General features: G+C 36.9%; 2 long non-coding RNA genes across 2 annotated transcripts; both read right to left on the bottom strand.

The window, feature by feature from the left end:
• Positions 1-665: 665 nt before the first annotated feature.
• On the bottom strand, positions 666-8,627 carry LOC110688302. The gene is made up of 4 exons (XR_002504544.1): positions 8,594-8,627; positions 8,451-8,499; positions 8,252-8,350; positions 666-859 (listed from the first exon to the last, which is right to left on the bottom strand). It is a non-coding gene; the product is annotated as an uncharacterized LOC110688302 (long non-coding RNA).
• Positions 8,628-8,645: 18 nt separating this feature from the next.
• Positions 8,646-11,732, bottom strand: LOC110688297. The gene is made up of 8 exons (XR_002504542.1): positions 11,518-11,732; positions 11,162-11,434; positions 10,687-11,063; positions 10,522-10,593; positions 9,551-9,823; positions 9,079-9,449; positions 8,807-8,989; positions 8,646-8,704 (listed from the first exon to the last, which is right to left on the bottom strand). It is a non-coding gene; the product is annotated as an uncharacterized LOC110688297 (long non-coding RNA).
• Positions 11,733-14,492: the final 2,760 nt, after the last annotated feature.

The raw sequence follows: 14,492 nt of genomic DNA, 5'->3' as shown, positions 1-14,492 counted from the left end.
AGCGAGACATCACTACTTCCCTAGGAACGTAAGGTATACTAGGTATACGAGTTGATCTTGGTTAAGCTCAACGATATTAGTAAGGAGTCCTTAGATGTCGTGGCAAAAGAGATAAAATGTCAAGAAGGCATTAGATGCGACTAGACGAAAAAGCTAATTTGGCACCAGTTCAAATCCCCCCTAAGGCACCGGTTTTGAACCGTTGGGGATTTGAGGGATGCCAAATCCCCAAAAATTTGGCACCGGTTCAAAACCGGTGCCAACTAAAGCATTTGGCACCGGTTAACCGGTGCCAACTTCAATGGCGCCAGTTTTTTTTTTTTTTATTAAATTCAATGTAATAAGCACCGGTTTTGAGCTTGAACCGATGCCTTTGACCTTTTTTTTTTCGGCAATAATATATATTAATATTAATACTAATAAATATAATAATAATGAGATCATGTACATAATACAGATAATTAATAATAATAATTATTATTATTATTATTTATTTTAATAATAATAATAATTATTATTATAATATTAATATTAATATTAATATTAATATTAGTAATAATAATTATTATTATAATATTAATAATAATTAGTATTATTAATATATTAATAATAATAATTGAAAATAATAAAAATGCAAGGACATAAATATTGATAACAATCCCAAAATATGATATTAATTAGAAAAATGTGTCATAACTACAAACAAACATAATTAATTAGTAATAATGTAGTACAATAAGATAGTTAAAACAGAAATAAATGATGTTTACAAATTAAATGTGATGTAGACCGCCAACATGTCTCGAATTACATTGAGTTCCTTGCTCGTGAACGGATTTCCCGTTTGTCCCTTGCAAAACTTGGGATACATACACAAAACGTAAGTTAGTAGGAGTGAACTCATAAATAGTCATAACATGTCTTTATCACTTATTTATAGAAGTTCAAGGCTTGAAATTACAAGAAAATAGCAATTAAGGGGTTATGGAACGCATTTTCCACCATAATGGCCCGAGTAAGGCCATTTTGACTACTAACATGCCTATTTCCTACATTTCTTGTCAAGTGAACTCATAATTAGTCATAACATGTCTTTATCACTTATTTATAGATGACTAAGGTTTGAAATTACAAGAAAACAGCAATTAAGGGGTTTTAGAACGCTTTTTCAACCAAAATGGCCCGAGTAAGGCCATTTTGAATACTAGGTTGTCTATTTCCTATATTTCTTGTCTAGTGAACTCATAAACAGTAATAACATATCTTTATAACTTATTTATAGATGGCCAAGGCTTGAATTTACAAGAAAATAGCAATTAAGGAGTTTTGGAACGCAATTTCTACCAAAAAGGCCCGAGTAAGGCCATTATGACTACTAGGATGCCTATTTCCTACATTTCTTGTCTAGTGAACTCATAAATAGATTTTACTCGGCACAACCTAACGATACATCCAATACCTATGACCTGTGCTTAGTCATAAAATGTCTTTATCACTTATTTACAGATGGCCAAGGCTTGAAATTACAAGAAAATAGCAATTAATGGGTTTTAGAACGCATTTTCAACCAAAATGGCCCGAGTAAGGCCATTTTGACTACTAGGATGCCTATTTACTACATTTCTTGTGAAGTGAACTCATAATTAGTCATAACATGTCTTTATCACTTATTTATAGGTGTACAATGCTTGAAATTACAAGAAAATAGCAATTAAGGGGTTTTAGAACGCAATTTCAACCAAAATGGCCCGAGTAAGGCCAATTTGACTACTAGGATGCCTATTTCCTACATTTCTTGTCAAGAGAACTCATAAATAGTCAAAACATGTCTTTATTACTTATTTATAGGTGGCCAAGACTAGAAATTACAAGAAAATAGCAATTAAGGGGTTTTAGAACGCTTTTTCAACCAAAATGGCCCGAGTAAGGCCATTTTGACTACTAGCATGCCTATTTCCTACATTTCTTGTCAAGTGAACTCATAATTATTCATAACATGTCTTTATCACTTAATTATAGGTGGCCAAGGCTTTAAATTACAAGAAAATAACAATTAAGGGGTTTTAGAACACTTTTTTTTATAACCAAAATGGCCCGAGTAAGGTCATTTTGACTACTAGGATACCTATTTCCTACATTTCTTGTCAAGTGAAGTCATAATTAGTTATAACATGTCTTTATCACTTAGTTATTGGTGAATAAGGCTTGAAATTACAAGAAAATAGCAATTAAGGGGTTTTAGAACGCATTTTCAACCAAAATGGCCCGAGTAAGGCCATTTTGACTACTAGGATGCCTATTTACTACATTTCTTGTGAAGTGAACTCATAATTAGTCATAACATGTCTTTATCACTTATTTATAGGTGTACAATGCTTGAAATTACAAGAAAATAGCAATTAAGGGGTTTTAGAACGCAATTTCAACCAAAATGGCCCGAGTAAGGCCATTTTGACTACTAGGATGCCTATCTCCTACATTTCTTGTCTAGTGAACTCATAAATAGTCATAACATGTCTTTATCACTTATTTATAGGTGGCGAAGGCTTGAAATTACAAGAAAATAGCAATTAAGGGGTTTTAGAACGATTTTTCAACCAAAATGGCCCGAGTAAGGCCATTTTGACTACTAGGATGCCTATTTCCTACATTTCTGGCCAAGTTAACTCATAAATAGGAATAACATGTCTTTATCACTTATTTATAGATGGCGAAGGCTTGAAATTACATAAAAATAGCAATTAAGTGGATTTAGAACATATTTTCAACCAAAATGGCCCGAGTAAGGATATTTTGAATACAAGGATGCCTATTTCCTACATTTCTTGTCTAGTGAACTCATAATTAGTTATAACATGTCTTTATCATTTATCTATAGGTGGCCGAGGCTTGAAATTACAAGAAAATAGCAATTTAGAGGTTTTAGAACGCAATTTCAACCAAAATAACCCGAGTAAGGCCATTTTGACTACTAGGATGCCTATTTCCTACATTTCTTGTCTAGTGAACTCATAATTAGTCATAACATGTCTTTATCACTTATTTATAGGTGGCCAAGACTTGAAATTACAAGAATATAGCAATTAAGGGGTTTTAGAACGCTTTTTAAACCAAAATGGCCCGAGTAAGGCCATTTTGACTACTAGCATGCCTATTTCCTACATTTCTTGTCAAGTGAACTCATAATTAGTCATAACATGCCTTTATCACTTATTTATAGGTGGCCAAGGCTTGAAATTACAAGAAAATAGCAATTAAGGGGTTTTACAACGCTTTTTCAACCAAAATGGCCCGAGTAAGGCCATTTTGACTACTAGGATGCCTATTTCCTACATTTCTGGTCAAGTTAACTCATAAATAGGAATAACATGTCTTTGTCACTTATTTATAGATGGCGAAGGCTTGAAATTACATGAAAATAGCAATTAAGTGGATTTAGAACGCATTTTCAACCAAAATGGCACGAGTAAGGATATTTTGAATACAAGGATGCCTATTTCCTACATTTCTTGTCTAGTGAACTCATAATTAGTCATAACATGTCTTTATCACTTATTTATAGGTGGCCAAGGCTTGAAATTACAAGAAAATAGCAATAAAGGGGTTTTAGAACGCAAATCAACCAAAACGGCCCGAGTAAGGCCATTTTGACTACTAGGATGCCTATTTCCTACATTCTTGTCTAGTGAACTCATAAATAGTCATAACATGTCTTTATCACTTATTTATAGGTGGCCAAGGCTTGAAATTACAAGAAAATAGCAATTAAGGGGTTTTAGAACGCTTTTTCAACCAAAATGGCCAGAGTAAGGCCATTTTGCCTACTAGCAAGCCTATTTCCTACATTTCTTGTCAAGTGAACTCATAATTAGTCATAACATGTCTTTATCTCTTATTTTTAGGTGGCCAAGACATGAAATTACAAAAAAATAGCAATTAAGGGGTTTTAAAACGCTTTTTCAACCAAAATGGCACGAGTAAGGTCATTTTGACTACTAGGACGCCTATTTTCTATATTTCCTATCAAGTTAACTCATAAATAGGAATCACATGTCTTTATAACTTATTTATAGATGGAGAAGGCTTGAAATTACATGAAAATAGCAATTAAGTGGTTTTAGAACGCATTTTCAACCAAAACGGCCCGAGTAAGGCCATTTTGACTACTAGGATGCATATTTCCTACATTTCTTGTCTAGTGAACTCATAAATAGTCATAATATGTCTTTATCACTTATTTATAGGTGGCCAAGGCTTGAAATTACAAGAAAATAGCAATTAAGGGGTTTTAGAACGCTTTTTCAACCAAAATGGCCCGAGTAAGGCCATTTTGCCTACTAGCATGCCTATTTCCTACATTTCTTGTCAAGTGAACTCATAATTAATCATAAAATATCTTTATCACTTATTTATAGGTGGCCAATACATGAAATTACAAGAAAATAGCATATAAGGGGTTTTAGAACGCTTTATCAACCACAATGGCACGAGTAAGGTCATTTTGACTACTAGGATGCCTATTTTCTACATTTCCTGTCAAGTTAACTCATAAATAGGAATAACATGTCTTTATCACTCATTTATACATGGAGAAGGCTTGAAATTACATGAAAATAACAATTAAGTGGTTTTAGAACGCATTTTCAACCAAAATGGCCCGACTAAGGCCATTTTGAATACTAGGATGCCTATTTCCCACATTTCTTGTCTAGTGAACTCATAAACAGTCATAAAATGTCTTCATCACTTATATATAGATGGCCAAGGCTTGAAATCACAAGAAAATAGCAAGTAAGGGGTTTTAGAACGCTTTTTCAACCAAAATGGCCCGAGTAAAGCCATTTTGAATACTAGGATGCCTTTTTCCTACGTTTCTTGTCTAGTGAACTCTTAAACAGTCATAACATGTCTTTATAATTTATTTATAGATTGACAAGGCTTGAAATTACAAGAAAATAGCAATTGAGGGGTTTTAGAACGCTTTTTCAACCAAAATGGCCCGAGTAAGGCCGTTTTGCCTAGTAGCACGCCTATTTCCTACATTTCTTGTCAAGTGAACTCATAATTAGTCATAACATGTCTTTATCACTTATTTATAGAAGGTCAAGGTTTGAAATTATAAGAAATAGCAATTAAGGGGTTTTAGAACGCATTTTCAACCAAAATGGCCCGAGTAAGGATATTTTGAATACAAGGATGCCTATTTCCTACATTTCTTGTCTAGTGAATTCATAATTAGTGATAAAATGTCTTTATCACTTATTTATAGGTGGCCAAGGCTTGAAATTACAAGAAAATAGCAATTAAGGGGTTTTAGAACGCAATTTCAACCAAAACGGCCCGAGTAAGGCCATTTTGAATACTAGGATGCCTATTTCCCACATTTCTTGTCTAGTGAACTCATAAACAGTCATAACATGTCTTTATCACTTATTTTTAGATGGCCAAGGCTTGAAATTACAAGAAAATAGCAATTAAGGGGTTTTAGAACGCTTTTTCAACCAAAATGGCTCGAGTAAAGCCATTTTGAATACTAGGATGCCTTTTTCCTACGTTTCTTGTCTAGTGAACTCTTAAACAGTCATAACATGTCTTTATAACTTATTTATAGATTGAAAAGGCTTGAAATTACAAGAAAATAGCAATTACAGAGTTTTTGAACGCAATTTCAACCAAAATGGCTCGAGTAAGGCCATTTTGACTACTAGGATGCCTATTTCCTACACTTTTTTTCTAGTGTACTCATAAATAGTCATAAAATGTCTTTATCACTTATTTATAGGTATAAAAGGCTTGAAATTACAAGAAAATAGCAATTAAGGGGTTTTAGAACGCTTTTTCAACCAAAATGGCCCGAGTAAGGCCATTTTGCCTACTAGCATGCCTATTTCCTACATTTCTTGTCAAGTGAACTCATAATTAGTCATAACATGTCTTTATCACTTATTTATAGGTGGCCAAGACTTGAAATTACAAGAAAAAAGCAATTAAGGGGTTTAGAACGCAATTTCAACCAAAATGGCCCGAGTAAGGCCATTTTGACTATTAGCATGCCTATTTCCTACATTTCTTGTCAAGTGAACTCATAATTAGTCATAACATGTCTTTATCACTTATTTATAGGTGGCCAAGACTTGAAATTACAAGAAAATTGCAATTAAGGGGTTTTAGAACGCTTTTTCAACCAAAATGGCCCGAGTAAGGTCATTTTGACTACTAGGATGCCTATTTTCTACATTTCTTGTCCAGTTAACTCATAAATAGGAATAACATGTCTTTATCACTTATTTATAGATGGAGAAGGCTTGAAATTACATGAAAATAGCAATTATGTGGTTCTAGAACGCATTTTCAACCAAAATGGCCCGAGTAAGGATATTTTGAATACAAGGATGCCTATTTCCTACATTTCTTGTCTAGTGAACTCATAATTAGTCATAACATGTCTTTATCACTTATTTATAGGTGGCCAAGGCTTGAAATTACAAGAAAATAGCAATTAATGGGTTTTAGAACGCATTTTCAACCACAAAGGCCCGAGAAAAGCCATTTTGATTACTAGGATGCCTATTTCCTACATTTCTTTTCTAGTGAACTCATAAATAGGCATAACATGTCTTTATCACTTATTTATATATGGCCAAGGCTTGAAATCACAAGAAAATAGCAATTAAGTGGTTTTAGAACGCATTTTTTAACCAAAATGGCCCGAGTAAGGCCATTTTGAATACCAGGATGCCTATTTCCTACATTTCTTGTGTAGTGAACTCATAAACAGTCATAACATGTCTTTATCACTTATTTATAGATGGACAAGGCTTGAAATCACAAGAAAATAGCAATTACGGAGTTTTGGAACGCAATTTCAAACAAAATAGCCAGAGTAAGGCCATTATGACTACTAGGATGCCTATTTCCTACATTTCTTGTCTAGTGAACTAATAAATAGTCATAAAATGTCTTTATCACTTATTTATAGATGGCCAAGGCTTGAAATTACAAGAAAATAGCAATTAATGGGTTTTAGAACGCATTTTCAACCAAAATGGCCCGAGTAAGGCCATTTTGACTACTCGGATGCCTATTTACTACATTTCTTGTCACGTAAACTCATAATTAGTCATAACATGTCTTTATCACTTATTTATAGGTTTAAAATGCTTGAAATTACAAGAAAATAGCAATGAAGAGGTTTTAGAACACTTTTCCAACCAAAATGGCCTGAGTAAAACCATTTTGAATACTAGGATGCCTATTTCCTACATTTCTTGTCTAGTGAAATCATAAACAGTCATAAAATGTCTTTATCACTTATTTATAGATGGCCAAGGGTTGAAACTACAATAAAATAGCAATTAAATGGTTTTAGAACGCATTTTCAACCAAAATGGCCCGAGTAAAGCCATTTTGAATACTAGGATCCCTTTTTCCTACATTTCTTGTCTAGTGAACTCTTAAACAGTCATAACATGTCTTTATAACTTATTTATAGTTGGACAAGGCTTGAAATTTCAAGAATATAGCAATTACGGAGTTTTAGAACGCAATTTCAACCAAAATGGCTCGAGTAAGGCCATTTTGACTACTAGGATGCCTATTTCCTACATTTTTTGTCTAGTGAACTCATAAATAGTCATAACATGTCTTTATCACTTATTTATAGAAGTTCAAGGCTTGAAATTACAAGAAAATAGCAATTAAGGGGTTATGGAACGCATTTTCCACCATAATGGCCCGAGTAAGGCCATTTTGACTACTAACATGCCTATTTCCTACATTTCTTGTCAAGTGAACTCATAATTAGTCATAATATGTCTTTATCACTTATTTATAGATGGCTAAGGTTTTAAATTACAAGAAAACAGCAATTAAGGGGTTTTAGAACGCTTTTTCAACCAAAATGGCCCGAGTAAGGCCATTTTGAATACTAGGTTGTCTATTTCCTATATTTCTTGTCTAGTGAACTCATAAACAGTAATAACATATCTTTATAACTTATTTATAGATGGCCAAGGCTTGAATTTACAAGAAAATAGCAATTAAGGAGTTTTGGAACGCAATTTCTACCAAAAAGGCCCGAGTAAGGCCATTTTGACTACTAGCATGTCTATTTCCTACATTTCTTGTCTTGTGTACTCATAATTAGTCATAACATGTCTTTATCACTTATTTATAGTTGGCTAAGGCTTAAAATTACAAGAAAAGAGCAATTAAGGCGTTTTGGAACGCAATTATAACCAAACTGGCATACCTCTTCAAGCTGTTGTGTGTCTGTACAATGACTCACTATGTCAAATATGAATCTCATCACGTATAGGCCACAATCAACTTCGTTATCTTGTTGTGCGGACTAGCATGAGGAATAAAGTACATGAATCAAACATACATAGAAAATTAGCAGCGTCTTACGCATTGTATATTACGAAAATCACAATATCATGTGGCATTACCATCGGTGATTTCCATGTAGGAGCTCGAGAATTTATCTTTTTCATAACACTACATAGAAAGTAAGTTCAAATTTGATTAGTATAATTAATATATATGAGTTAGGTGATAATCAATAACAAGAATTGAAGCTATGTATATTTACTTTTGCAGTATGGATTTCACGAGGCGCTTTCTTGGTTGAGGTAACCGAGCAGAATCAAAGAAGAAGATTGTGTTACTGGAAACACAAATCACCAGTAGGGTCCAATGATAACTACATACATACATTCACACGAGACAAAAAAATCAATAATTAGGCAAGTACAACATATAAACTGGGAAAACAAATGAATTTGACAAGCATAATCTGACGTACTCCTCATAATATGGGGCAAATATAAACATGTCTCCCGCACGCACTGATTCCTTGATACCCCGTTCAACATAGTACAACACGTCAGCGTGGTTGCCTAAGATTCTAGCAGTGGAGATCTTCTCAGGGCATAACCACCCAATTTGACATGGAGAACCAAGCTCCCATAAGTGCTCCTAGAGTGCTCTGCATGTATGATAATAGAATGTTAATCGAAAACCAACCGACAATCACCACTAAAATGAATAACATAAATTGAGTACTAGTTGAATTACCTGATGCATATTTGAATGAGAAAAATGTTAAGCATTGCACCACTTAGAAATTCCTTCACATCTTCTTTGAATAGCCATGCCATTGCATCATCATCGTAGTGGAACATTTCCTTAGGTAGTGGAACTTGAATGGGGCTGTCACTAGGCAACACGCAAACACGGTTGTGCAGATAAGTTAACTCCTTAGAGAGCGATTGAAGCACCGTGTCTTTAACTAGTGGAGTAGCTTGCATAGCTAAACCTCGTGAAGAGCTCTTGTTCGACGCTTTTCTACTCACCGAGCCATGTTCACTCCTCTTCTTTGGCATCGGTTGATCAATGCTTTTTAGCCCCTCCACCCTCTTCTTTGGAGTATGGCTTTTCCTCGATGGCTAATAAGACAAATCACACAAATGGTTAGAAAAGAATTTCATCCAACTCTTGGGATGAAAATCGGGTATAGAGTAAAGCGTGAACTTTAAATCTTAATTACCTGGCTCACCAACCGTATCCAAGCACATGGCCATTGCACAAAACTACCTTTTGCCGCCCAAAGGTGTAGTAAACTCATCCTCCTCTACGGGCACAGGTAGATATCCTCGAACCCGGCAACCACAGAATGGATCCCGACCGAATAATGCTCAGGTCGAAGCGGTCGCAAATGGACCGTACCTTGTTCGGCCGGTTGTGCACTACTATATGCAACGACATTTAAAGCTCCACTAAGCGATTCGCCCGGGTGAAGAATTTCACAACGGGTCTCTTCCTGCACCAATTTGGAATATCACTTGTAAGAAGCAAGTAAAACAAAAAAAAAGGGAAGAGCAAAACAGGCATGAAAAACAGAACAATAGCAACAGCGGAACAGCTGCACAGCTGCTGCCTGCACAGCTGCTGCACAGCTCACAGGCAGGCAGCACAGTTCATCAGGTAGTCAGCATAGCTCACAGGCAGCACAACACAAGAGCAGTGAGCTCATAGCACACACACAACTCACAGCAGGCAGCAGGCAGACACAGCTCACAGCACAGACACGGCTCACAGCACAGACACAACTCACAGCTCCACAAAAACAGTAGACACAACTCACACCACAGAAACAGCAGCAACACAGCACGCTCACAGCATAACTCACAACATCACAGCAGGCAGACGGCAGCATTAGATCAACCATGAAAGCAAGCAGGCAACAAGCACAAAAAAAGCATGACAGAAACAACATGACAGCACAGAAACACGACAACAATAGCACAAAAATAGCACAGAAACAACACAGAAACAACACAGAAACTGGTCTTTACAAGAACGAATAAACACGAAACAAACGAAGAAACGAAGAACATTTACAGCACATAAAACCGCAAACTTCATCCAATATAAAGAAACAACACAACAAACTTCACAAATTCACAGCAGAATCAAAGAACCAATATCACCATCCAAAGAAATAACTAAACAACTCACCTGTAGAACTGGAAAGTCATGAGGTGTTGGATTTTCAAGCTCCCTCAAGTACGCATGTGCAGGATTACTAACCTGCAACAGTGTATTGATAGTGCGAGGCTAATTAGAACCCACGTAACTCAAAAAAGTCAAAACTTATACATTAGAAACCATTTGATCATGTACCTCCTCGTCTGCATGTATCTCATCTTCTCCTTGTTTCGTGGGTGACTAGAAGAGTCGACCAGTGTAGCCGAGGAGAAAGGCAAGCTCGACAAGTTTATTTGCTTTGCCCATGCATTAAACTCTTCTCGCATCTCGTTGCGCACTTGTTCCTTAATTGATGCCACCGTGGCATCCAAGTTGACCGGTGAGTTCACACTTGCCCGGGATCTCCCTAATTTGGTATAATCCGGACCCATCACCTTCTCCCATCCTAGCTAGCTCCCCTCCGCACCCAATACGCGTCCTGGATGGTAGGGCTTTCCCAAAGCCAAAGTGAAAGGGTCCTTCTCCATTGTTGGGACGAGCTTGCCTTCAACATGCTCTTCAGTGTACTCAAGCTGTAGCAAAAACAAAAAGGCAACATCAAGTTATTGTCTATGTAAAGTGATATATATATGAAAAAGATTCATGTTGTTCACAAGTCATAGTTGCTTACAAGTTTATCTGCCATTTCTTTCGTTTCCGGAGCCTTGATGGACCATTTTCCGGTTTTCTTGTCACGAGAATGCAAAGAACAAAAGAAATCTTCGGCATGACTCACCAAAGTACTGGTCGTGGAGTCAGAGGGCACTGTGGAGGACCCTAGAAGCGCAGTGGGGTATACTCCTTCACTCACCTACGTCTCCCTCCATTCATCAAACGTCATACACCCCATACGATGGTAGTATTGCTTCTGCAATGCATTCTTGGAATTCTGCTCCCTTATTTCCTACATAATTAGACATATTAGTTTCAAAACTACCAAAATATTAAATATATTATACAATTGTCATCAGAGTTACTTGAACTTACAATTCCTTCTTTTTTGCTTTTTTGAAGAACGAAAGCATCCCAATTTTCCTTTGATACGCTAGGTCATATTTGCCATGGGAGTTTCTCTTCATCGATTACTTCATCATCATTGCCACCTCCTTTCTTGTTCTTTGGTTTTCTCACAAGTTTCTTTGTGATAAACCGACGAACTAAGGTGGTCTTGAAGCCTCTGAATCTTGCCGCAAGTAAGGATTCAAACACCCTTCGCTTGGCGTACTCATTTGGAATGTTAAATAGACTCTGCAAGCACAAATAACAGTCATTATTAGTTTTCCCATTTAATAACAATAAATTGAAGGAATTTGTAAATGTGCAAAAAAAAAACACTTGCCCTAGTATCATTCCAAAACGTGTCAATCAAGCTTGTAGGTACTTCGCTCAAACGAAGAGTAATGGGAATTTTGCGCGCACAAATCCCAACTTGAACAGCATACTGACAACGCCATTGCCTGTAGGTTTGCCTACCCTGTCATACTCCAGGACCATTGGATCGAGAGGTTTCTTGAAGCTTGTCGTCGGACCCCTTGTTCGCTGGTGCCTTTACCCCCCTCCACTAGGATTCTAATCAAACGACTCAGACATTGCATTTTCGATAGGAGACGCTTGTTCAGCTGCAATTTCAAACTCATCAAGCATACGATCCAAAACATCTTGAGCTTGATCTTCTGCCTCACCCAAATTAGGCTCCTTGTTCACATCATACAACTCGTCCCCATCCCTAGATGAATCATCATCATCATCCTCTACATCCTCCACTCCAATACGGTAGTGATCATCCGCCATGAGATGTAAAACCTGTCATTACAAACATAACACGTTATTAGTTGTAATATAAATAAATTTGTAAGGTAAACTTATAATCAAATATAAATTGCTGAATTATAACACAAATTAACATAGAAAATGCGGAACTAAGTTACTTCATTCATTTAAAAGAAAATACGAAAAATGGGCAAGTAAGTTAACAATTTCATTCATTTTCACCTAAAAATGTGATTTAATAACACTTTCGACACCTACAATTTCAAACTAACAAAAAATAGTACCTCAATCTAATATTCCTTCGTCGTGGTCTGATCGCATGTAATTGGCTTGGTCGTCTATCTCATTTGGTACAACAGGTCTAGGAACAGTGAAAGGTGTCAAGTCATCAAACGCATCATATTCTTCCTCATCCTCGACATCTCCAACACCAAGGATTCTTCTTTTGCCGGCTAGCACAATAGACCAGTTTAAGTTGGCTGGGTCACTTACATAAAACACTTGCTTGGCTTGAGATGCAAGGATGAATGGTTCAGCACTATCATTCAGGTGGCCAAGATCTACAAGAGTAAAGTCATCATGTTTGACGTTACGCCTGATATTATCAACCCACTTACACCGGAAAAGAGCAATCATGAAGTCACAATAATCAAGCTCCCATATTTCTTGAATTCGACCGTAGTATGACAACTCTGCATCAACAGGTGATTTATCCTTAGCACTTGCAAACTCCCTTGACAATGCCACAAGCGTTACACCACTGTTTTGGGTAGAGGATGATTTTAAATCCTGACACTCAGTCCAAAATGTGTACCCATTTATGTCATATCCCTCAAATGAGCGAACGTCATCCCTAGGACCATAAGCAAGCCACCTTACTATATCTGTGACACTCTCATACTTTCCACCCATCACTCAATCACGAAACCAACTCACAAACTTCTTATTATGCAGCTGCATCAGTGCCCGTTCACCTTTCGATGGAAATTCATTACGCAAACTAGCCATGTGCTCGTCTAAATATGGGTGAACATCCGCAACATGGTGCAACACATATAGGTGCGCTTGTAAGAACTTATCTCGATCAGGTGACATTCGTTTCGACCCGATTGTGCCATGACCATCAAGTCTCCCTTCGTGTCGAGAAGTAGGAATACCAATACAACGACTATATAGTCGGCCACAAAATTACCGACCTCCTCAGCTGTTGATAATTTAGAGTGTCAAAGGAGCGCTCGCTCTTCTGAATCGCGCTCTCGCCAGCTAGGCGCGACCCGCGACAAAATCGCGCATTAACCGCGATGAGTTTCTGGAAATTCTGGAAAAGTTTGGAGGCGCGCCCGCGCCTCTGGTTGGCGCACCCGCGTCATGGCATGGCGCGACCCGCGCCTAAACCGCGCTAAAATCGCGCTAACTTTCTGGAAATTCGAAGATTTTAGGCAAAGAAGGAGGCGCGCCCGCGCGAGCTGGTGGCACGCCCGCGTGGGCAGGTGGCACGCTCGCGCCCCATGGTGGCGCGCCCGCGCCTCTTAGCTCGCGCCCGCGCTTCTTAGCTCGCGCCCGCGCTTCTTGCCGTTTTGCGGTTTTATACGACGGTTGATTCTATTTTATAAAAAAGGAGTTTCTTTTCGTAAGATAGACAGAACTTTTCTCTGTGATTATCCCTAAGTAATTTCTCCATTTTTCTCTCAAAAAACTTGCAATCTCTTGTGAGAAATCTTCTTGATTTTAGTCTTTCTTGTGAATTATTCATCATCAATTTGTTTCTTAGTGCAAAGAACAATTGGGCTGACTTTTGTATCTCAAAGAGTATTTCCGGATCAAACCCAAGCACCTTTGTGGGGGAAATTAAACTCTTTAGGAATGTATTCATACGCCTAAGTCAGTGTGTCAAGGATTGAGACTCAAGTGGTCACCGGTTTTCTCATGTTCATGTTGGATGTAATAGCTTGGAGTAGAGGCAAGTAAAATATCTTTCACAACTAGTGGTTTCATTGTGTTTTTCTGTATTACTTTGATAAATTGGTGTTTGGTTGTAATACATTGAATTGTATTTGGATTTTTGTATAATTCGTTATCAATTATACATAGTTAGGTTTTGTTCCCACAATTGTTATAGTAGTTCTTGTTTTAGAATTACTTGAAAACCTAAAAATCTAAAGAGTTTAATCGTTTAGATGTAATCAAGCATG

This window comes from Chenopodium quinoa, unplaced genomic scaffold, assembly GCF_001683475.1.
Source record: "Chenopodium quinoa cultivar QQ74 unplaced genomic scaffold, ASM168347v1, whole genome shotgun sequence".
Lineage (NCBI taxonomy): Eukaryota > Viridiplantae > Streptophyta > Magnoliopsida > Caryophyllales > Amaranthaceae > Chenopodium > Chenopodium quinoa.
This window is presented reverse-complemented; position numbering and strand designations above follow the sequence as displayed.